Source organism: Accipiter gentilis, chromosome 15, assembly GCF_929443795.1.
Source record: "Accipiter gentilis chromosome 15, bAccGen1.1, whole genome shotgun sequence".
In the NCBI taxonomy this organism is placed as follows: domain Eukaryota; kingdom Metazoa; phylum Chordata; class Aves; order Accipitriformes; family Accipitridae; genus Astur; species Astur gentilis.
Window position 1 is genome coordinate 15705361 of NC_064894.1, and position 23335 is coordinate 15728695.

General features: G+C 40.0%; 1 protein-coding gene across 4 annotated transcripts in view; it reads left to right on the forward strand.

Moving 5' to 3' along the window:
• Nucleotides 1–323: 323 nt before the first annotated feature.
• KLHL32 (kelch like family member 32) overlaps nucleotides 324–23335 on the forward strand; it is a 130395-nt gene continuing 107383 nt past the window's right edge. For 2 of the 4 annotated variants that reach the window (XM_049817649.1, XM_049817650.1), the window contains exon 1: nucleotides 520–608. The gene's annotated coding sequence lies outside the window, so the exon portion shown is untranslated. Of the gene's footprint in view, nucleotides 414–502; nucleotides 609–23335 lie in introns of those variants that run through there. The other 2 variants (XM_049817648.1, XM_049817647.1) reach the window with 2 other exon arrangements.

Consider the following 23335-nt stretch of genomic DNA (forward strand, 5'->3'; position numbering starts at 1 on the left):
TTCAACATCCTCGGATGTGGCACTCGGGCCCTGGACGTGTGGCGGGCCTGCCCTTCCGCAGACCTCTCCCTTCCCAGCCGTATTTCTCGTCCCTAAATCCTCCCTCCCAACTCCCCCCCGGCCGACCACCCTCTAGACCCCGCCGTCCCTGAGGCGATCCCGCCTCCCAGGTGCTCTGCCCTCAAACTTATCACTACTTCAAGGGCTTGGCCAGGCCTTCTCCCCCCAGCCCTCCCGCAGGGCCGCGGCCCCGGCGGGAGAGACCCGGCCTGTGCCGCTGCCGGCCGCCGCCGCCTCCTCCTCCCGGGGGCCCCGCGGACGCCGGCAGCCCCGCAACGCCTCGGGAGTGACCGAGAACCGGCGGCAGGGTCCCGCGGCCCGACCCGGCCCAGGCCCGGCCCCTCCTCCGGCAGGTGCGGCCCTGCCGCGCCGGGTCGCCGCTGCGCACTGGGCGGGGCGGGGAAGCTCCTCCCGCTCAGGCACCGGAGCCGCACGACCGGGACGGCGGCTCTGCGGCGCGGGAGCTCCTTCCCCGCTGCCGTCCGAGTGCGACGGAGGGGCGGCGCCGTCGCCGCCCTGCGCGGTCCCGGCACCTGCCGTGAGGTGAGGTGAGCTGAGGTGAGCTGAGCGGCCGGGCCTGAGGCGGTGCTTCGCTGCCGCCGTTACCTAACCGGGGCGGCGGGGCGAGGCGAGGGGGGGGGCGGCCGGCGGCTGCCGGCCGCCCCCCCCCTCGCCTCGCCCCGCCGCCCCGGGGGTGCGGTGCCCTCGTTGCCAGGGAGACGGTTCAAACGGCAGCTCCGACCGTTGGGGCGTCCCTGGGTAACGGCCGGCGCCCGCCCACCTCAGCGGTCCCGCCGGCCCTCGGCTCAGTGTAACTCCGGCGGGGGGGGGGGGGGGGAAGGAATGGAACGCCGACGAAGCGGAGCCCAGGGGGGGCTCCGGGACGCCGTGATTCCCGCTGCCCCCGGGGTTGTGCGGGGATGTGCGCCAGGTGCTCGGTTTGTGGCGGTTTCTTAAAAGGCGGCTCTGCTGCCTCGAAACGGGCGGGGAAATGCGTCTCGTTACTTAGTAGGAGCGGTTCTCTTCGTGTTATCATCCGGACTTGAAGCTACTCGTTCGAGTGACAAAAACGAGCTTTTCCTCCTCTCCAGCGTTTAAATGTGCGAGAGCTCCCGGCTGGAAGGGAGCTGGGCACCTTGATTGCTGGAAGGTTAAATCTGCAGCCCTAGGAATTTAGAAGGTACTGCTCCGGTGGTTAAATCCCTAGTTCAGAGCAGAGAAAGATTTGGTTCTCAGCACTGAATTTCCTATTTGGTCAATCTGGAGCAATTCTACCAAAAATTCACGGGTTCCTGCGATGCTGCAGGTCGCAGATGACTCGCTGTGGTGAGTCTCCCGGGGCGTCGATGGAGGGTGAGTTGAGCCTGCGGAGCGAAGCCGGCTCGTCTGCTCATCTCTGGCAGAGCCCGACTGGCAGTTGATAGACACAACTGTCACGCAACGCTGGGAAGCAGTACACTTGGCACCGTGCGCTACTATAAAACGTGAAGGAAAAGGAGCTACAGTTTAAAACTTAGTGTGGTGAGATAAACTGCAGACGTTGATCTTAGCAACTAGTGAATACATTTTTTTAAAGCTTGTTATAAATTTGTCTGGTTTTGTAGGAGTAGGAGGATATCTTACAAACGTTTCAGAAGCAAGTTGGGGTTAGTCATATTTGCATAAATGTTAGTGGCAGCGTTCGTTCAGTCATGAAAAGATCAGGAGTAGACCCAGAGGCCACAGTCCTGTTAACTGTAGTGCATAGGGTAAAGAATTCCTGTAGCCTTGCCAATTCCTGTTGATTCTGGGAGCTGCCTGCATGAAGCAGTTGGCAGGGGTAAGGCCTCTGAGGGGTGCTCAACAATTGTTTAGAGTTTTTATGCGAAAACCAAGTTTACTGTTTAAGCAGGTCCTACAGAAATCCTGTGATGCGCTGAACAAATAATGTACTTACCACAGATGCTCAAAAATCTACCGATATATAGCTACTCAGTCAGATCTCTTTGTTTTGTTCAAGTTTACAAATTATTATGGAGAAATTTTTTTTCTTAACTTTGAAAGTATTCCAGAAAAGCTCCTTTCATCTTTTGTGTGCTTTTCAGATTGTGAATAATTTGATGGTATCTGTAAAGCACTTTGCAGTTATTATGTATGAGGTACTAAGCTAGGTATGGGTGCTCTGAGAAACTGTTGGGGAATAATAAACTCTTGCTTTAGTAGGACACTAAAAATAGTGCAGTCATACCAATTAACGCCTCTTAAGCATAAAATATTTTTTTTTTAGGTGCTTACAGTGCTTATAAAAAATATCACTGTGTTTTCTTATGCATATGAACAACAAAAGTCCCTGTTACTTCCTGTATAAGCATGCAGGGAGCTAATGTGCATTTGAGCAGCTGTTGAGTTGACAGATGTGGGGAAAATAGTAATTCTAGTATTTAAAGGGGGGAAGAAGTCACCTCAGGGTTTCTTCAAAAATGATTCAGTTAGATTTGCAGTTATATCTTGCATTCAATTCCAAGTGAGAGCAAGTGCTTTTAGGGAAGGGAATTTTAATATGGAAATTGCGGTGTTTATTTAATGCTTTATAAATCAGCATGTTATATGAACCACACAGAATATGAGCTTAAGCATTGTCTTTACTGTTAGAAAACCATGTGAGAGTCTAAAACTAAGGATGATTATGCAGAAACTAAATTTCTGGAGATATTTTTTTTGAAAGCAAGCTTGGAAGTGACTGAACTTCAAACTGGCTCTGAATGGATAGTGTAGAATCTTGCCTCAGACAACAAACTCAGGATTCCCTGGGATCTTCTAGTTGAGCTGTAATCTTATTTGAGTCTATCTCCTCTGTAAGAAGGACATGAACAGCTGTGTTTGAGATGGCAATTCCTTTTAAAAAGTCTGTGTATTGCTAAACATATGAGTGAATTTGGCTCAGGATGTGAATTTGAACACACAGAGAAATTCAAGTAACATCAGGGAAGATGGTTTTGTGTTGGTCCCCCGTCCCCCCCGATCATTCCCTTCGTATTAAGGGGAGCAAGAAATTTGCAGTTTACAGTAAGGAGATGTATAGTTGAAACATTGGTAGCAGATGGAAATTTAGGCTTGCATGGGGCTTTTCTTCGGTGGGTACTTGCAAAGTAATGCGAGTGGGATTTGACCAGAGAAAAATGCAGTGTTCATTAAAAAAAAGGTGGTTTTTTGTTATCTCCATTTTTGATTCACAATGTGTTGCTTCTGCCTGAAAAATCAGAAATTGATATAATGTAGCTTCTGAAACTGATGATCAGCTTCTATAACACAGCAAAAAGGAACGTATTCAATATGAAATTCATGCCACTGCTGTGGTGTTTTTGATCGACTCTGCTGACTGGAATATGATTGACTTAATGGCCAAGAAAGACAGTAATTTAATGCCATGTGCGTATGGGGAAGTGATGATTATAAATTGGGCTAGAAATGGGAATTAGATTAATTGAAAAATCAAATCAATTTAAACACTCGGGTGAGAACAGTTGACAGTGTTATCAGGAGAAACTAGCTAAATATAAATATCATCCACTATAATTATGCTCACCTACAAGAACCACATAGTTGTCTCATTTTAATTTTTTAGCGTAAAGAAATTATCCTTCATATTTGTCATCCATCTAGGACTTTCACATGGTACTTGCCAGTGTGTTCTGTGCTCCAAGGACTTCAATTACTCCCAAACTGATTGCGGAGGGAGGGAAATCTTGTGTTTGAATTTTTGTATCTCACTTCTTTGGAGATAGTTAGAGGACCAGTGCCAAAAGCTGAAAATTACAGAGGTTTTCCTAACATATAATTAAATTTTTAGAAACCTGATTTTAAATTTTGTTATTTATTCTCCACAAATTTTACTTGTTGTAATATAACCAACCACCACTATCGCCCCGGTTTCTTCAGTTATCTGGCAACTACACTTTGTAGTGAAAGACATAGGATTCTTGACATAGCAATTTCCAAGTTTTCACTTCTTTGTGTTCTGACTTAGATGTCCTTTTGACCACTTACGAGGTTAAATGAGGTCTGATGTTGCTTCTGTCATTCTATGTGCTTACCCATTTGCAAGAATATGTGCTTGTAGACAGGATGCTTTTATTTTACAGGCTTTTATTAACTTGATTTCAGAGGAATTTTTGAAATTTTACTATCAAATTCCAATTACTGAAAATTAGTAAAGAGCAGATACTTTTCATAGTGTTTTGTAAACAATTTTTTAATTTATGTATTTTTTAAATTGTTGGTTCATGAGTGGGATTTGCCTCTGATTGAATTTTGGGCTTTAAACAGTGAGAAACTTCAATTTGAGAAGAAACATGCTTAGAAGAGAATTTTTTAGAGGCATTCCTGCTGAGCATGTGAAGAAATTCCAGGGACCAGAGGCAACTCTGGGAGGTAGTTTCAAGAGAAGAAAATGAAGCAATGATGTTGGAGTTTGGCAGTTTAAACTGGGAGACCAGGAGAGCTTTGAAACTCCTGGTTCTGGGTGTTCCCATGTGGACTAGCCATCCTGATTCTGAACCTGCTCTGACCTTTATAGAAGGGGAAATGTCTAATGTAGGCCAGAAAGGAGGTGCAGCGTGTTCTGGGCAGGTGCTAGTCTGTGTCCCAGGCCATAGTCTTAGAGATTTCCAGCCCGCATGGAGGAACTTTGTGCAATTGACTGCTGAGTAACCTGGCCAAGAGTAGGACTGGAAAAATATTTTGTCAAAATTTTGAGATTTGTATTTTAGTTGTACTTTTAACTATGGAAAAACTTGGCTAGCTAGGATTTGACACTGAAGTCCCTTACCAGACTTTCTGTGGACCGGCAATGTTTGGCTTCCTTTATTGAGAAGTTTTGCACACACAGAGTAGCTGAATTAGAATACGTTTTGTGCTTCACGCTGTCAGTGGACAGCTAAGTCACTCAAAGAGCAGATGCCCTGTGGGAACTGGGGTAGTACTGATGGGTCTTTATATACCTAAGTACATTGTCAACTCTTCAAAATATGTCTCTCTCCATTGGCTTGAGAAATGAAAAGTGTCATTTCAAAAAATGACATTCCAGTAGTGAATGCCATGCAAATTCCATTCACACTCCTGCCAGTTTGAAGCTATTGGCTTTGATATCAGCAGTCGGAGATTTCTCTGTGATGAGAAAACAACAAAATGTGTGAACAGTTCCGAGCAAAATAAATTGGAGGCTTCAGAACATCAATAATACTTGAGAATGTATGATTTTTCTCTAAGTTAGGTGACTACTCTGAACAATTATGTAAATTGAGAATGTGTTCTGCCAAAATTTCTGTAGCAATATGCTGCAGCAATTTAGAAGAACTTTAATTGTAGAGAATGAGCTTTATAGGGGGATAAATATTGTAAATATTTTGATTCATCAGTACTTAAATGTTATGGTTATTCTGAAGAGTGTCTTTTTCTGCAACCATCTGTCTTTATTTTTCCTGACAGGAACGATATGTATAGTGGTGGTTTTTGACAGTATAGAAGATGTGATGTTCCAACCTAATTTACTGTTGTGTTTTTCCTGAATGCTGTGATTACTTTGGATGTATCTTAAAAATGTGGGTTTTTTTCCCCTGGTAGTCTAAGCTTTAACATCTTCAATTTTTCTAACCCCTTGTGCCTCCAGAATAACCTTTCCTTCTATGCTTCAGTAAGAATATGCTTGAAAAAAATCCTCAGCATCATTAGTGTGGAAAATAGAGGGCTTTTGTTTTGAAGGTATCCTATCTAAAAGTGAGTGAGGTCAATTTCTTTAGTGTTGATAAATCATCTTAATTCTGTCCTGTATGTTTTGCGTTTTTTTAAAAGAAAATGAATGGTTAAATGAAAACAACATTGCTTAGATTAGTAACAAATTTTGAAGTGGACATGAGCAAGCTTATGGCCTTATTATGTCTGAAATGTTTTCCATCAGGTTTCACTTCAGGTTAACTAAAGTAAAAATGCTACTGCCTTTTATAAGCTAAATTGGGACTCTACCTGGCTTATCAAGACAGAACAGATAAAAACCTGTGGTTGAAGAAATGTCATCAGGATATGTGGAATGTATTCTTTCCAGGTTTATTTTTGAAATTCTCTAAAACTGCTATTAACATTTTTTCCAACAGCTACATTTATAAGAAGAGAGTGGCTTTGCATAATATTTTTCCCTGGTCTAATACAGATTTTTAAATGATGTCTTTAAAGCAGTAATAGACCATCAAAAGGTTCCCCCTTTGAGGGGATATATCTTTTGTGTTTTTTCTCTTTTCTGTGTTATACTTAGTTTTGAAAGCCCCCTTTCAGTCAGTGACCTTTATTTTAGTTGCATAAAACAAAGAAAGAACTGAGGTGATGTTTTCAGAACAGAACTAGGACTTTGACTTAAGCAAACTGTGGCTATCAAAATAGAGATCTCAAGAGCTAAAGGCTGAACTGAAGCGTGGAACTTCTTTAATGGGGAGAACAGTACCTGTTTTATGGGTTTGGTATATTCCTTAGCTGAACTTCCTTTTTTTTTTTTCTTTTCTTTTTTTCTTCTTCTTTAGTAGAAAGCTCAGGCAAACAAATAGGAAGGGAACAGAACTCCTTTCTGGCAGGGTCTTAGTGCATCAGGACTGCAGAGTGCACTGGAGGGTACGCCATACCCTTGCTGCACTGAGCTTCTCGTCCTCGGTGAGGTTACATTAAAATACACTCTGCATCTCTTGCTGTCTGTGATGACTTTTGCATACAAATGCAACTGCTGTATTGCTTGTTGGGAAAGTGCATAGGAAATTGAATGATGCGATACAAATAGGAAATCTCATGCATTTACTTTTCATGTATGTGCTCCATCCTTCAGAGTCGCAGAATTGCAAAAACATGAGTTGCTGAAATGTAAATAAGAGGACTGGATGTGCTTTGCTTGCTTACTTAGGGAGGATAACTATGAATGGAGGTGGAACAGAAGTAGGAATTCAGCTTTACAGAGAGCAAGTGAAACTCCAAAGTGTTTCTGCAGCCAGGGCTGGCCACATAACTGGGCCCTCAAGTATATACTCAGTTTGAAGCATGCCATTTGATTTTTTTTTTTTAATTTTTTTTATTTATTTTATTTTATTAGGATTGCTCAGTTTCTTTAAGACCTTTTTAATCAGGTCCATCGTATTAGACCTTATATGGAGTCAGATTCCATGCTTTAGATCTTTGGATGCAAATAATGGAAGAGATTTACTGAAGATGAGAACGTCTTGCACAAAACTAGTGTAGTTTATACTTCTTGCAGCTGTTTACATTTCCACAGGATTACAAACCTGGCATAGTACAACTACCTTAAAGGGAGGAAAGCTGCTAGACAGGGCATTCGAATTTACTGTCTTTACTAATTAGAAGAAACTCTTGCACTATGGATTTGCATTGATTTTTAGTGGTATTGCTGGATAAGTGAAGAGAATTATGGCTCTAGTAACTATGTCTTGTAAATTGTAATATGTGGCAGTTTAAGACATAAATACCTTCAGGTTTGCACCTCTTTTTGGTCATGTAGCAGAGCTGGTGGAGTAGAGCATGTGTCTGCATCTTGGCTGCTTGTCATGTCAGTTTGACTGGATGTCAGTTTGGGTTTGTACCGTAATGCCAATGGGATGGTGGCAACACAAGTGTTCCCTGTGGTCCGGGGCAATAATTTGTGGCAGAGCATGGGGCGTACAGGGGAAGGGGAGTGGAAGTGTCTTCAGTGGTGTAGATTGCTTCAGTGAGTTCCGTGTTATGTTTCTACATTTTTTCCTGTCACTGGTCAGTGTACTGTGAATATTAAAAATTGTTGGAAACCCAAGGAATGAATTTTCATAGGCTGCATCTTTAGTTTCTGATTTACTTATTCTTTGGTCCAGGTAGTGAGCGAGATTACTATGTGATTACCAAGTAGCCCATAGCAAACCAGACCAAGCCGTGAATACTTAAAAGGAGGAGGGAAAAAAAAAGTGGTAGTATAGCTATGGTGATCTAAGGATATGCAAGAGGTGAAGGGTGGGGTTTTGTTGTTTTTTTTCTGAGCCTGTTGATATAGTCTGTGGGAGGGAGGGGAAAAAAGGACAACTTCCAAACAAAGTGTTTCTTTTGCTTAGACCTGAAGAGGGCACAGAAGTCTAAACACTTGTCTGTTTCTTTTCTAATTCTATTTCTGATCCTAATTAAAGATCAAAGATTAAAAGTTATTTAAGGTCATCTTTTTAAGTGTTTTTCCTTGAAACACAGGCTTTTGTCCAACTAAGGAAAAGTTGTGTCCCAGACTAAGGAGAGTGGGGAAAGGTTGAAGAAAAATTTGAGCTGTAAATTCAGAACCTTTTCTTTGAAGGCAAAAAAAAATAAAGCTCCTCAATCTGTTCTTAGTTAAGATTATTTTCTATCTGTTTATCTGTATGATACACATGTTTGAAAACTGTCAGAAGAAACAGACTATCAGAACATTCAATCTAGTGGATTTATGGTCCCTTATGCACCTTGTCCGGATCGATGGCTGACAACTGGGTTGAACTTGTGGACCAGTCTCTCCTTGCCTTTCTATCATGGTTTGATACAAGATGTTCTGCAGCAATACTGGCTTGAGGTACTTGTAAAACCACTGCCCTCCTGCTGCAGTTTATTGCTCTTGTGTTTTGGAGGCATCACTATTTGTGGAGATGTACTGTGGACTGGATCACCAGCAGGCCTCTTAAAGCTTTAAGGAAAACAAGCAAACAAAAAACCCCACCAAAAACCTGCTAAAAATTAAAAAGGAACCCCACAGAAGTCTCTATACAGTTTTTAAGCCAGGTCAGGCAAGAGAAGGAAGTACAGAAGCCAGTGTTGCTGTTGAACTTGTACCCATTCTATCTTGAAAGAAGAGCAACCAGTTACTTTGCCCTGTAATGAATATATATGCAGGTTAGAGAAAGACATGTTGACTGTAAGTGCTTAGTTTTCTGTCATATACTAGGGGGTATAAGGTGTTAAATTAGTGTTTTTATTTACCAGATTCTTGCACTGAATTGTAGTCAACAAATGTTTTTACTGCAGCTTGCCATAAATGAACAGAAGGGTGTTTGGAAATCCTGACCAGCTTTTGTGTAGGAGAGAGCAATCATAACAAACTGGTTCTGTGAGAAACTGAAAACAAATCAAAGATGAACTGTTATTCATGGTTTACAAAAGCAAAAGAGATTGTGCACAAAAGCAGCAAGTTATTTTCAAATACTGAAAACCATTGTTTGCAAATCTGGGACAAATTTCAGTAACATTTCATGTTCTCCTGTTTTCAGTCTTTAGAAGATCTCAGGAAGCCAAAAGGAATGATTTTAACCAACTCTGACCTCAGAAAAGGGTGAAAATCTTCTCCAACTACTGCATTCAATACTGCTAGAGGTCTTTTGAATCTCCCAAAGGTGTTTCCAAGAACATTTCCTACCTGTTGCAAATTGCTAAAGCAAAGAATCGTTTCCGGTGGTGATCCTTTAGGAATTGCAGATTGGTAAATTCCAGTCCAGATTCAGAAATTTTATTCTCTGTCTGTGAGAAATGGACTTCAAAGACCACACTTGAGTATTTCCCCAATTTACCATTACATAAGTCCCAGCAGCATTGCTGCACTGGATTTTGAGTAATGTCTGAGAAGGTTTGTATTGCCAGTAGCGCTTACTGAAGGAATGTCATAAATACTTAAGATTAAATAGCTTTTAGTTCTAGTTAAGTCTGTAGTTTGTGCTCTTTTTCTTCTGGAAGTGGGTGTGAAGAGCCTTTGTTTGGTTATCTCAGAATCAGTATAAATGCAGAGGTAGAAGCCTGCATTTGGTTTTTGGATGTAACCAAGAGTTGCATGAGAGCATGCAAAGTGGTGATGCAACAGCTTCAGTCTGCTCACTGACTGGCAACACCGTCAGATCTAATAGTTAAAGTGATGCAAGGTAGAGAGAGATCTTTCAAAGCTATTTTTGCATCATTTATTTATTTATTTATTAGAGAACAAGTGTCTCCTGATTAGGTAGGGGTGACTGTAGTGTTGCCAGGTAAATGAATGAACCTGGCCAAAGCTAGAAGTCAATGCTTTGGTTATAGTGACTCAGGTCATCTGGATGCAGTCCTGCACTTCTTGGCTGCATTCAGTATGCTACTGTCCAAAGATGGAAAAGAAGCAGTGAGTCTGTGCTTAGAGTGCTGGATCATGTACGATACAACTGCTCAGTTCATTGGCAAGGTGAGGAGCACTCTGTCCCCTGCAAGTCCTGATTTAAATCCAGGTTTTTGTGTGTGGCATTTGGTAAAGAGAGAAATCAAATGCCATTTAATTATCCTCTTAGTCCTTGGATCTACCTGCAGTATCCTTAGGCTTAGTTATTGGAGGGCATGGGTGGGCACTTCAGGCCATCTTTATGCCAGTCAGCACCATTTGGGCCAGTGTGTCTCTGTTCCCAGCTCAAGACATTGATGAATAGCTTCTATTTGTTATATCATTCAATGGCTTTTAATTTTAACGTTGTCAGCCTCAAGCATTTAAACACTGAAAGTCAGTTCCCAGACATCGGTAATTAAATTCAGATGCTTTCTGTTAGAATTCATAAGTCTGGTGTTAGATTATATTTTCAAGCTTCTCCCAGTAATCTTCAGACCTATAAACTTTATTCTTTGTTTGTAATGAAAGCTTCAGGTGCAGTTTTATTCCAGAGATACATTTGGTGACAGGGAAGGAAACCACCATGGCTGCTTTATTTTGGCTTTTCCTTACCTTAAAAAGTGTTTATTTTCTGATCAGTGCTTACCTTTGATTGCAACAAAACTTTTCTGTAGTGGTAGAGTCTGGGTTACCATTTTCCTTCCTAAATCAGTGTCAAATACTGATTTAGAAGGTCGGTTCCTTTTAGTGGTGATGCTGTCCCATTGATTCTTCTAGAGATGTACTAGCACTGATAGATTTAAATTTAATTATTTGCTGTAGACCAAATGTAGAGGCAACATAGGTAGCTTCCATGTGGGTTAGAGGCTGGGAATCTAAACTAATGAAAAAGTAATTGGAGTAAAAGAAAATTTTAGTGTTGTGATACAGTGTAGAAGTCAGAATAATATAGTAAAATACAGTAATTCAGACTCCTCCCAAGCAAGTTAACTGTATTAAAGCTTATAAAGTGTCTAGCATAAAATCATATTGTTTTGTTGGGCATATTCAGTTTAATTTGGTCATCATTCCTTTAGGAAGTGGATTGTCCCTTTTATGTCAGCAGACATTGCTTTCTCTTGTTTAAAAGTTCATAGCAGCTGGAATCAAATGCTTTACACTCAAAGAAGAATGATTATTAAGAAGGTAATCTCTGATCATGCTGATAGCAGCAATTTTTAATGTGTTTTAAATAATTAAAAATGCTGATTTGAGATCTTGTAGATAAAGTGCACAGTTAAGGCAATTAACAGCATAAGATCTAGTCAAATGAGTTGTTTGATGTAAATTATTTTCCACTACCAAGAAACACCCAAACCAGCCAACATCTAAATGAAAAAAAATCTGTGTAATGCAAGTCCGCTAACTCTATGCTCTATACTGCTAAAAAGATTGTGGGTCTTTCAAATTTAGTCAGAGCTTTGACTTCTCCAAGGATTTCAATAACATTTTTAGGGATAAAGGAACTGTTTTGTCCTTAAATGTGTCCATGGAGAAAAAATTTGGGGGAAGAAGTCTCTTCAGGCCGCTCCTGTAGAGTTTTGGTTGCACCATATCCAGGAAAATCTTCACAGTTTTCTGGGATATGATAATAACAATAATAGGCCACTGTTGTCCTGTTTGTAATTCATGGTTTCCTTGTGTTTTTAATTCCTTCTCTGCCTGACAGTATGGTTTTGATAGAAGTCTCCATTATGGCCTCTAGAAATCACATCTTGAAGCATACCCACAGGAAGATGCTAGCGCTGGCTTAGTTGGTTTTACGTTGGACACCATTGATTTGGTGCTGAGTGGAGTGTATCTTCTCCAGGGACTGCACCTATCCCCACTTTGCCCAGCTGTGGCTTTTCTGTTGCCTGACTGCTGTTTCCAGTTCTTCCCATCCAATCTCAATGGCCTGTTCCATGCTGAAATCCTAGGTATCAGGAAGAAGTTTAGTATGTTACCTCCCACTGTGTAAGGAGATCCATTCCTTTTGTTGCAAGATTATTAAAATATGAGCGGTTGATTGTTTAAAGATCTACGTTCTTCTTTCCTCATTAGCGGGAATGTTTTACACTTATGTACCCTTGGAGAACTGCTTGCCAATAGCTAGGTATTTCATAATTTTCCTAGCTGCATCTGTAGGAATGGTCTAGCATTAATATTTCACTATTTTTTTCAAATATGCAGCAGCATTTCTACTAGCAAGCTATGAAACACTGCAACAAAAAGATTCACAGAAACGTAGGCTGTTAAACTATGAATTTAGTCTAATTCTCATTGAAGACATTGACCAAATTAATTAGTTTGAAAATAGCAAGATTTAACCTGAAATAAATAGTAGGATATGATGTGTTTTGTAGAATTTAATGGATACACAGATTTTTTTAATTTGGATTACTCAGTATTTGCTGTGGCTTTCCCAGTCATCATAGTTAGCAGAATTCTCTTCTGAGAAGGCTTCTTAGTGTGGCTTAATTCTGAAATATTCTAATTTGTTCCCTTTACTTTTGACTTGTGGAAGCATTGTATTTAAAAGCAAAAATTTTTGTGATTGTTGGGCATTTATGCAAGGTGCTTTTATTGGTTTGGAGTTCTTCAGAGTGATGAACATCTGTCAGAAAACTTCTTGAAAATGCCCTTACCAAAACTTAAGTTACATAAATTCTTTTGCGTTTTGTCAGGAGTCATTCAGGGCTCAACTTACTGAAATGTCAATGTCTATTGCCATTTGACACCCTGATCCAGAAGAGAATGGATGTCCTGTGTGTCCTATGTCGTATCTCTCATCTCCCCAGGGAGATGTCTTAGTTACTATAGGGGGTCTGAAATGACAGTAAACTTCTGTATATTATCAACTGAATTTAATTCTTAATTGAGCTTAATTGGAAAAAAATAAAAATCAGTGTATGCATGTATTGCTTACAAAGTATTATTTTTGTTTATCAAGTGAAATAATGATCAAACTTCATATAAATGGCAGTTGCACCAGTATTGCTACTGAGTTTTCCTATCCTTAAAAAATACTTATGACAAAATAAGTTTTTTAGTGTTACAGTACGTTTGCTTTGGATTGGTATTCATTCTAGCCAGGAGTTCAAAGGATTCTTTAGGGTGTTCCAATAAATGGAAAGACTGCAATTCATAAATGTGCTGCACCAGGACACTTGGAGAGGTGTAGAGGCATGTGCATTTGCTATGGTTTTGATAGAATTTCCTTTTTTTGTCCCTTCTGTTTCCTTTTAAGAGATAAAATCTCTACAAGAGGATTGGAATGTGGAAGAAATACAACATATGGGGCTAATATGGTCTTGCATGCATACAGTATATCCGTAGTCTTCTCAGCTGTACCATAGAGAATCACATAAAGCACAGAATCGTCTAGGTTGGAAAGGACCTCTCAAGATCATTTAGTCAACCCCCCCTATTCAAGCAGGGTCTGCTAGAGCAGGTTGTCCAGGACTCTGTCCAGAGGTGTTTTGAATATCTCCAAGAATGGAAGCTCCACAACCTCTCTGGGCAGTCTGGTTGGGTGTTTAACCATCCTCACGGTAAAAAGTATTTTCTTGTGTTCAGATGGAATTTCATGTGTGTTAATTTATGCCCACTAAGTTCTAGAAGAAGTAATGTTTTAACTTGAATTATGAGTAGCTATTTGTAGCATTTAGTGATTTTTAACAAGATAATTATTGCCTTTATATTTTTTTTAATTTATATGTTATTTTAGAAATGAGTGCTCCTAGAGCCTTTTAAATGATATGCTTTTTTTAATGTCATCATCTATACAGATGTTGTCTTGGCAAAAGCTGATCTCGAGTTGTGTACAAGGAATTATGCTTGGCACTGTTTAGCTTTCTCAAATGTAGTGGGCTTCTAGTGATTAGCATGCAATTCACAAACTTCAGTTAGGTATTTAGGACTGTCTCCACAAATCCTCTTATGTTTGGTTCTAGGAGCGGTATTCACAAACCTTAGAGACTTGCTGAGCTTCCCAGTTTAATGTCTGGGTAGTAATAGATGCCTAAGAACAAAGATACTTAACAAGCCACAAGTTGTTTGCATGTATGTGGACAGGATGTCAATTTAGCTGAGAGAAAAAAAATCAAAGGTATACGTGTTCAAAATTCCTCACTCTTCTGGAAATAAACACTTAACTGTAGCTTTACGAAGTTTTTCATAGGTGCCTACGTTCACAGTGCCCTTATGAGTTTAGGCAGCAAGTTGTTTCACTTCTTCACAAGTGTTTTACTACTTTCTTTTGAGATTTAGCTTCTCCTGGATTTTTTTTTTTTTTTAAATTATCTAAGGACTGTTAGTGCAGCATTTGCCTAATGGATCTGAGTTCAGTTGTCCTTGCTGTGACAGGCATTCAAAACTGTTCCTCTCACCTCCTATGAAGAGTAAAAGTACTATCAGACTTGAGGAAGAACTAGGTATGCGTGGGATTATTCTCTATTCCCTCCTGCTGTTGTGGTTTATTGTCCCACTGAGAATGCGCACTTTGGGTCAGATGGAGAGTGAGTAAGAATAGGTATCCATAATTCAGTGATGAAGGTGGTGTCCTGTGGATAGAGAGACCTGGTTTTGTCCTGGGAGCTGTGACCAGAATGTTGAATTGGCATTTTGGAAACAGGGCTGTAATACAAGTTTCATGTACAGGCTGGTGCACAAGTACTAAGGAAATGGGAGATTTGAGTGTACTTTTTCTTGTTTGGTCAGCTTAAAAGCAGAGCCGATACAAAGTATAGCTGTTCAGGGTTCTCCTGTTAAAGTATCTTTGCACTCACTGAGAACTTCTACATGTTTCCATTACTGAGATGAGCTTATTGCTGAGAAATGACAGCAGATGATGCAGTTTCTGGTCTGTCTTTTGACTGCCAAATGTGTCAACAGCTATACTAGTCAGATCTTACTTGTGAATTTATACAAGTTTTAAAAAAATAATCCATTGAACCATCCAGTCTGTCTTGAAATCTGCGTGTACTCAAAGGATTTTTAGTATTAATTCTTCGATTGCCTCTGAAAAAGAGTGCATTGAAATCTGATGTTTGCAAACAAGAACTCAAATGTCTCTCTAGTAACCTAATTGATAGAGCTTAATTAGAGTGATCATTTACTTTAATACAAGGTAATATCTTAAAGTGAGTTTCTTAAGGCATGTTGTCAAAGACATGACTCACTATAAAATGCATCATATGCATCCTCAAAATGAGTCTTTTTAGACTATATTTCCTGTCACCTCCCTCCCTCCCGGGTATGTCCTTTCTGCTCCGAGAGGAATTTTTATTTGCTGGATTGACACTGAGTATTAACAACAGTGGTCAGTATCAGAACATTTTCTAGGTAGCTTGTCTGGAACACAGTATAAAGTCTGTGTTAGAAATGGAACGTATGTTGAGCAGAGGATGAGAGAAAACAAGAAATCTCCTGTTTCAATAAAATATGCTAGTATGAAGACTAGATGTCTTGTGCAAAGCCTAAATAAAAGCTCTGCATGAATCCCTGGAGGAAGAGAATCCACTAACTCTACCATCAACTTGGAGAGGGCATTCAGTTTTCCTGTGTTAAGAGGTCAGGTGTCCTGATGTTTTCCTTTGTGTTCCCAGCAGATCTGTGAACCACAGCTTCCTCTTGCAGGGGGTGGGAACTGTACCATTCCCAACCATCTTAATGCTTTAGAAGCTCACACTATAGCAGGCTGTACTCACAGGGAGAAGGCCACAGTTAGTTCCCCTAGTAAATCTGTCCCTTGATACCCTTCCTGAATTGAGAGCAATTTTCCTTCCTTTCCTGTTGATATGGTAAGAGTTTTCTGTCTTGGTTACATTGGTTTTGTTCCTTTGTCCAGTTACAACTTTGTACAGCCCTGTGTATACAGCAAAGCTACAGATTTTTGGCAGTGGGGTGCAAAAAAATCCCACTGACTTCTTCCATGCTACTTTCCCCATCCCAGATCAGGCTTATCTGTGTTCTTTTCTAGCTTAGCTAGTTAAGGTTATTATAGAGGTAACAGTGACTGTGTAAACATCTACAGGCAATGAATGTAGAAATAAAGTGGTTTGCAGTAACAAAATAGCGTACATGATGGAAATTCTATTTTTTCTAAACAATAGGTGCTTTTTTTGGTCTGCAGAAGGCAGCATAAAGCAGGGTGAAGTGCTGGAAGAAACTATCCGTCATGGGGATAGCAAGTGAGGGATTGTAGCTAGGGAAACCAGTGTCCTTCCAGAATGACATAGGCTTAATGCTTTGTTAATCTGTAACCATGGTGGTTACAGTGCCTCTGAATGAAACTTTTTGATGGTTTAATGAAATCTTGGAATAAAAAGAATACAGTACAGGTATGCTGAGAGTCCTGAAGAAAGGGGGTGGAGAGAAGTTACTGCTGCAGATATGCTGGTGTAAGGTCTAAAGTTCAGCTTTTACATGCCCCAGATCACAATTTTGTGAGACAGTAACTGCTATGCAGCAAGCAGTATTGAAGATGACTTTATCTATACCTCTTCAATCTGTCTTCCCTCTGATTAGGCTTTACAGGTTTCTTCTTAAAGACAAGCATAGAATTACAACATACAGGAGCATCTTTACAGTTACTGCTGCATGTTTAACTGTCACAGTCTCAGTATGTTCATGTATGTATAGCTCATACTGGAAGAGTCCTCTACAAAATCTCACAGCTGTCCCTTTCTGCTAGAAAGAAACAAAGTTAGGTGTCAGCCTGTCCTGTATGTCCTGTCAGATTATGTCTTTCTGAAATAGATCATCTTTTAAAAATGTAGTACTACTAGTAAGTAGTAATAACTGGGGTAGTCTACTACAAGGTGGAGGAGAGAAACTTTTGGAGGAAAACTCTCTGCTGCTTACTGTTGGAGCGTAATTAAATAACTTTCCATCACAGAAGAGACGGTATGTGATTAGGGTCGCATTGAAAGAAGTGTCACCAGCAGGTTGAGGGAGATTATTCTCCCCTCTACTCTGCTGTTGTGAGACCCCACCTGTCGTACTGTGTTCAGCTTTGGGGCCTCCAACATAAGAAGGACATGGACCGAGTCCAGAGGAGGGCCATGGAGATGATCAGAGGGCTGGAGCACCTCTCCTTTGAAGACAGGCTGAGAGAGTTGGGGTTGTTCCGCCTGAGGAAGAGAAGGCTCCAGGGAGACCTTGCTGCAGCCTTCCAGTACCTCAAGGGGGCCTACAGGAAAGATGGGGAGGGACTTTTTACAAGGGCATGTAGTGGTAGGACAAGGAGTAATGGCTTTAAACTGAAAGAGGGTCGATTTAGATTAGCTGTAAGGAAGAAGTTCTTCCCTGTGAGGGTGGTGAGGCACTGGAACAGGTTGCCCAGAGAGGTTGTGGATGCTCCATCCCTGGCAGTGTTCAAGGCCAGGTTGGATGGGGCTCGGAGCAACTTGGTGTAGTGGAAGGTGTCCCTGCCCATGGCAGGGGGTTTAGAACTAGGTGATCTTCAAGGTCCCTTCCAATCCAAACCATTCTGTGATCGTGTCTGAGGCAGATGGAAGGTGGCAGAAGTGATCATCCCATCCTTAGGGCAGGTGATCATGCTGGAAGGGGAACTTCCACCTGGAAGATGGGTCTGGCAGGACAAGAGAAGTGCAGCAAGGAGCTGTGAACTTTCAGTGCAAGGGACAAGACTGTAGGAGACCACTGAGAGGAGCAGATGCCTGTTAGGCTCTATGTGACTAAAAGAGGGTATTCCCAAAAAGCAGAGATGACCGTGCAGACTATTGCTTAAGGCTTTCATGATTGCGCTGTTTAACAAAACTTGGAGATGGGCAGCGCTCTCCATTATCTCCCCTTCTCGCCCACAAACAATGGCCAGAAATACGTTTGTCTGTCAGTCTTATTTATGCTGGTCATCTAATTAGTTTGGATTTTCTCTTTCAAACTAAAAATCTTTAATGTTTTAATCAAATCTAGTTTTCAGTATGGAATTGTTTTAATCACTCTGACTTCATTGTAAGGAAAAGGTCTAGATAGACAGATCTACTTCAGAGCTCTAGCTAACTTCAGGTCCTGTCACTTCTACTTAAACTTGTAAGTCAGTTAGAAGTGAATAGTATGAAAAACTACACATGAAAATTCCTTTTATACTTAAAGCAGCTTACAGCTCAACAGTAGTACAGGCATCACTGTAATACAAGAGTTTATGCTGGAATGGCATTAACCAGGCTTACAGAAGTTCTGCCATCATCTAAGTGTGGAAAAAGGGCCCTAGGGGAGTGTGTATGTCTCCTATTATTGTTACCCCTAATTGACTTTATTTTTAACACAAACATAAGTCATATAAGAAGACTTTCACTTTGCTTTTTTTTTTTATTAAATCAAACATTCATGTGTTGGATTTGTTGGAATTAGAAATACCTATGCCTTTTCTTATACTAAGATGTTCATAGGCAACTTCAAAAACTTCTTAGCTTTTTGCTGTTTCTAGCATTCTTAGCTTCATGGGCATGTAACCTTTTAACTTTTCAAAAGGTAAACTAAAGAAAAAAATCTGGAAGAGCTGTACTGACTGCATGGAAAAGCAGCATAATTGGAACCATTAGCACTGAGCTCTGCTGCACAAGTAAACTGTCAGGCTCTATTCATTATAATCCAGCACAGTCAGCAGAAAGTTAAGGCAAGCGTTCTGCAGATATTTCTCCACACAAAAGATATGAAACTTGGTGATCTTGATTTCTTTTCTAAAATCTGGACGGAATGGGCTTCAACAGACATTGATTCTTTCTTCCAGACCTGATGTTTTTGTTACATGCAGGTTTTAAACTAGGATCTTCCCTGCCCTTGGCTTTGTCTTTCTTCTCTGTGCCTTCCCAGTCTTCACTCCTGAACCGAGCATTCAGCCTTCTTGCCTAGCAATTAGAATTATTCCCAGCTGACCTCTGGATTCTCTCCCTGTGATCGTGCTGTGGAAAAAAATCCATCCTTTCTCCTCTATTTTGCCCAGATATGCATCTGATTTTAGTATTTGCACTATTCCACTGTTCCCCTCCCCCTTTGCAAAAGAGGAAAACCAAGAAACAACTGCTGCTGTCTCACCTGGTCTTCATCACCAGCTTGCTCCTTATTGTCTTTTGTTTCCTTCTTCCATCTTCTTTCTCGCTCTTCATCTTCCTCTTGGCATCATCAATATCTGTTCCATCATCAAGATGAATGACTCCCTGCCCAATCTGCTTAAAACTGCCAGAAATCTTTTGATGCCCACTTCTCTTCACAGAAAGGTGTTTGCAAATATCTTTGTTTTCTTACTTTGAAGAGTGGAGGAAGAGTTGGTAAGCCAGTTATGTCACAACAGGCTAGAAGGCAACTCCTGTTTCTTCAGAGCAGAATTCAGTACTTTAGTGTTTGATTTAAATGGTAGATTATTTTTTCTGTCCAATAAAAGAGTCGAGAACCCAGAATCTCTGTAATAAAGGGGGAGTTCTAAATGCCCAGTTCTGTCCTTGATTTGACAGGAAATTTTAACTTTGTACAAAGCATGTTTTAAATCAGTGGATATGTTAACAAAGGATCTTCAAATACATATTTGAAATTTTTATTGTTTTTTCTATATTCATAACTGGTCCACATCTCTTCCACCTCCTCCCTGCCATTTCCATGTAATTATGAAAGACAAAACTTAATAAATAGAGAAAAACACATCTATAAAACTGCCTAACATGGTTGGAAGATGGTTCCTACGTTAGGAGTTTGCTAGAACTTTGAATGTTTTTGCACAATACTTGTGTTTGCTGTGGGGATTCAAAAGCCTTGCTTGTGCCAGTAACATTGCACGGCCCATTCCAGTGCAGAGCTTGAAACTCAAACATTCTTATCAGTAGACCATTACAACAATCTCTGGCAAGGTCTTGACTTGATCCATCTTGTGCTCTTACAAAACATTTCCAGGTATGGCTTGGGAGTTAGTTGGTGACTTTTCCCAATCAGTTGTTTGGAAGTGGCCGCATTATTTTGGATGCCACATGAGACCAAATGTGAGCTATTTGGCTTTATAGGCAATGGAACCAGCACTGTCGCTGTTAAACTTGCTAATATTGATGAAACTTTCCCTGCTTTCTGAGGATGGATGTGGGTGAAATTATCTGCACTTCCAATGAAGAAGTGTCTAGGGTTTCCTTTGACCTGTTAATGTATATGAAAAATTTCATGCTAATTTAACGATATGAGGTAAAATTGATAGTGATTTTAGTGATCAGTTACTTGAGTATGACTTGAGTAAATTGTCAAAATAGAAGCACGGAGGTTAGTAACCTCTTGCAATGCTCTGATGTTTGGAGAACTGCCAGGTGGTCGTACTGTTATTATGTACAGGCTTTTTTTCTTTTCTTTTTTTTTTTCTCACGCCCCCCCCCCCCCGATTCCTGGTGTTGAAACTACCCACTGAACGCACAGCAAGTATTTTGTGCTACTATAACTATGCTGTGAGGGGTAAAAAGACTCTGTGAAAGAGTCTGGTCACTGTCCTGGAGTTATCGATTGGCTTGAAGTATAGTTCTGCCACCCTGTGGCTACTGAAGGTCATTCTTAGAAGGTGCATGTTAGCTACCAGTACTCACAGCGCTTTTCTTTTAAACTTAATGAATGGTATTTTGTGGAGAAAGTTGAAGGCCTATTGTAGGTCCCATAAACTCTCCGTGCTTTCATTGAAAGATGTAAATAGTCATTCACTGAAAATGCCATTAGTTAATAAATCTCATGATGGTGTGGTTCCTAGACACATAACTGGTCACCTGGTCACCTCAGTTATGCAAGGCTGTCCACTATCCAGCAATCACTTATGCTTTTCTTAGTATTTTTATGAGGTTTTAAGCAGAAAATGTGATCATTTATGTTTCAGTCATAGATATAAAATCTGTAAGTTCATGGAGACTAATTGCCAAGATTGTAGACTATCTACAGTACTGTGTGCTCCTGTCTGGTGTAAATACTCCATATGCAGATTTGAAGTGGTTTCAAAAACATACCCATGTATTTTTGACTCTTACTACTCTAGAAAAGAATTATTGTTGTGTTCAATAAAAACACCTTGATGGCTGTGACAGTTAAAAATCCAAGGCTTATCTGAGTGAGGCCCTGATGAAGTTGACAGCATTTTAGAGCATGCCTCGCTCTTGTGTGTCCATTTCAGTGTTTGTTTCTAGAGTTAACAGGAGAAATAATTATGATCTCTCTAGTTAAATTTCTGTTGCTCTCCACTATAAAGCATTCTGACCTCATTTAGAGAAGCCTTTCACGTTTTGCAACAAACATGTCAAATTTCCCAGAAGAAAAATGCTTAGGTTTAAAGAACAGTTGTTTTTTTTTTTTTTTTTTGTTACTGGTTTTTATCCAATGAAAATGCAAAAGAAATTCCAAATGAAAGTTCAATTGCAAACTACTTAAGTCACCCTGCCTTTTCTTTTCTTTTCTTGAGCTCTACAGGAAAAATCTTGAGAGCATACTTTGGCAAAGTAACTGAAGATTTAGGTTCATGCCAGCAGCAGTATGCCTTAAAACTAAAATGCCAGAGAGATTTCACCTTGTCTCTTTATAATGACTGTGGCCTCAATGTATGGTTTAGATACTTCACTTGGAGAGTGCTTTGCATATTTATTGCCCAAGTTTCAGAAAGATGAGAAAATAAGTTCATAGAATCATGGAATAGTTTGGTTGGAAAAGACCTTTAAAGGCCATCTAGTTCAGTCCCCTGCAATGAGCAGGGACATCTTGAACTAGATCAGGATCAAGTTGTAATATTGTTTTCCCAGCCATTCTCTAACAGCCACATGTGTCAGCTATAAGGAATGGCCTTCTCCATTTGCCACATGAGTAATTAGTATTGTAGCTTAAATGATAGCAACAGTGAGTGGCTCTAAAAAGCAAAGCTGATATTACACAATGGTATGTTGTTGTATAAAACTGATCTTTTTTCAAATGAAAAACATTAAACAATATACATACATTCTGGAAACAAATGTGTTCTTGAAAGACATCAAACTCCAAATGTGTGGTTTTCAGTAAAACTGCAGACTTTTTCCTTTCATGGGTAGAATGTTACTTTGTTGAGTTCTATGTTTGCATGTGGTTTTACCAGTAGAATGCAACAACCTCTTGCTTAAGTGGTAGTGTAGGTAAAATATGCCTTAAGTTACACAGATAACCATAAACTTGGCACTTTTTTATCTGAATGCCTCTTCAGAAAAAAATCTTCTGAATACTGATATATTCAGATACATAGAAGGTATAAAGCCACAAAGAGGATATGAAGACATAAAGATGTGGTTCTGTTCATACATCCTGTGGTTTCATTTTATATTTCTGTGGTTTAAGATCTTAATGATTTATCAAGTCAGATGGTAATTTGGTAGTGATAGAAAATAAACTTCATTATTCTAACTGACTATAGCTGATGGCCTGAAGATAGCAATGACCTTTCCAGTCTCACAAGAAAATAGTTTGTAACTAATCGGAAGAGTGTAACACGTTGATTTTTCTTAATGTGTTTTTACTTTATTATTGATTTTGCTGAATGTTTTCTTGCATTGTTTTGACTGAATCCTGGTTTTCCAAACAAATCTAGGTTTTAAAATTTTACTCCCTTGGTATTGTAGTTTTCATTTATTCTAAGATTATTTTTTTCCCTATGAATGCTTTCTCTTGAAAGTCACTGTATTGAGGCACTAAATTAGATAAGAAACTTGTAGTTGAGCTGAGTTACGGTTTCACTGACAACATTGGGCAGTGGCAGAATTTTCCTCACAGTTGTGGCATTCTTGAACATTTTTGTGTGGAATGAGAAAAATCTTTCAGTTCTCAAAGATCTTGACAAAAAAGGGATAAAGTAGTGTCTCCCAGGAAAGTGGGAGAAGTGTGTTAATATACTCAGAAGAGCAAGTTTGCAATCAAACTTTTTTTTTAGCTGTTTCCAAGTGTTTGCCTTTTGACAAATTAACTTGGCAGAGCTCTGATAAAAAGTAGAAGGTAATCCTGTCCTTCATTTTCTGTGAATAGTAAGATCATATAGTCTTGTTTCTGAAGAGACTCTTACTCTGAGAGAAGGTGAAGTACAGCTTGAAAGGATGATTTTTTTTGACTTACTAAAACCGGAGTACTTTAAAGATAAAA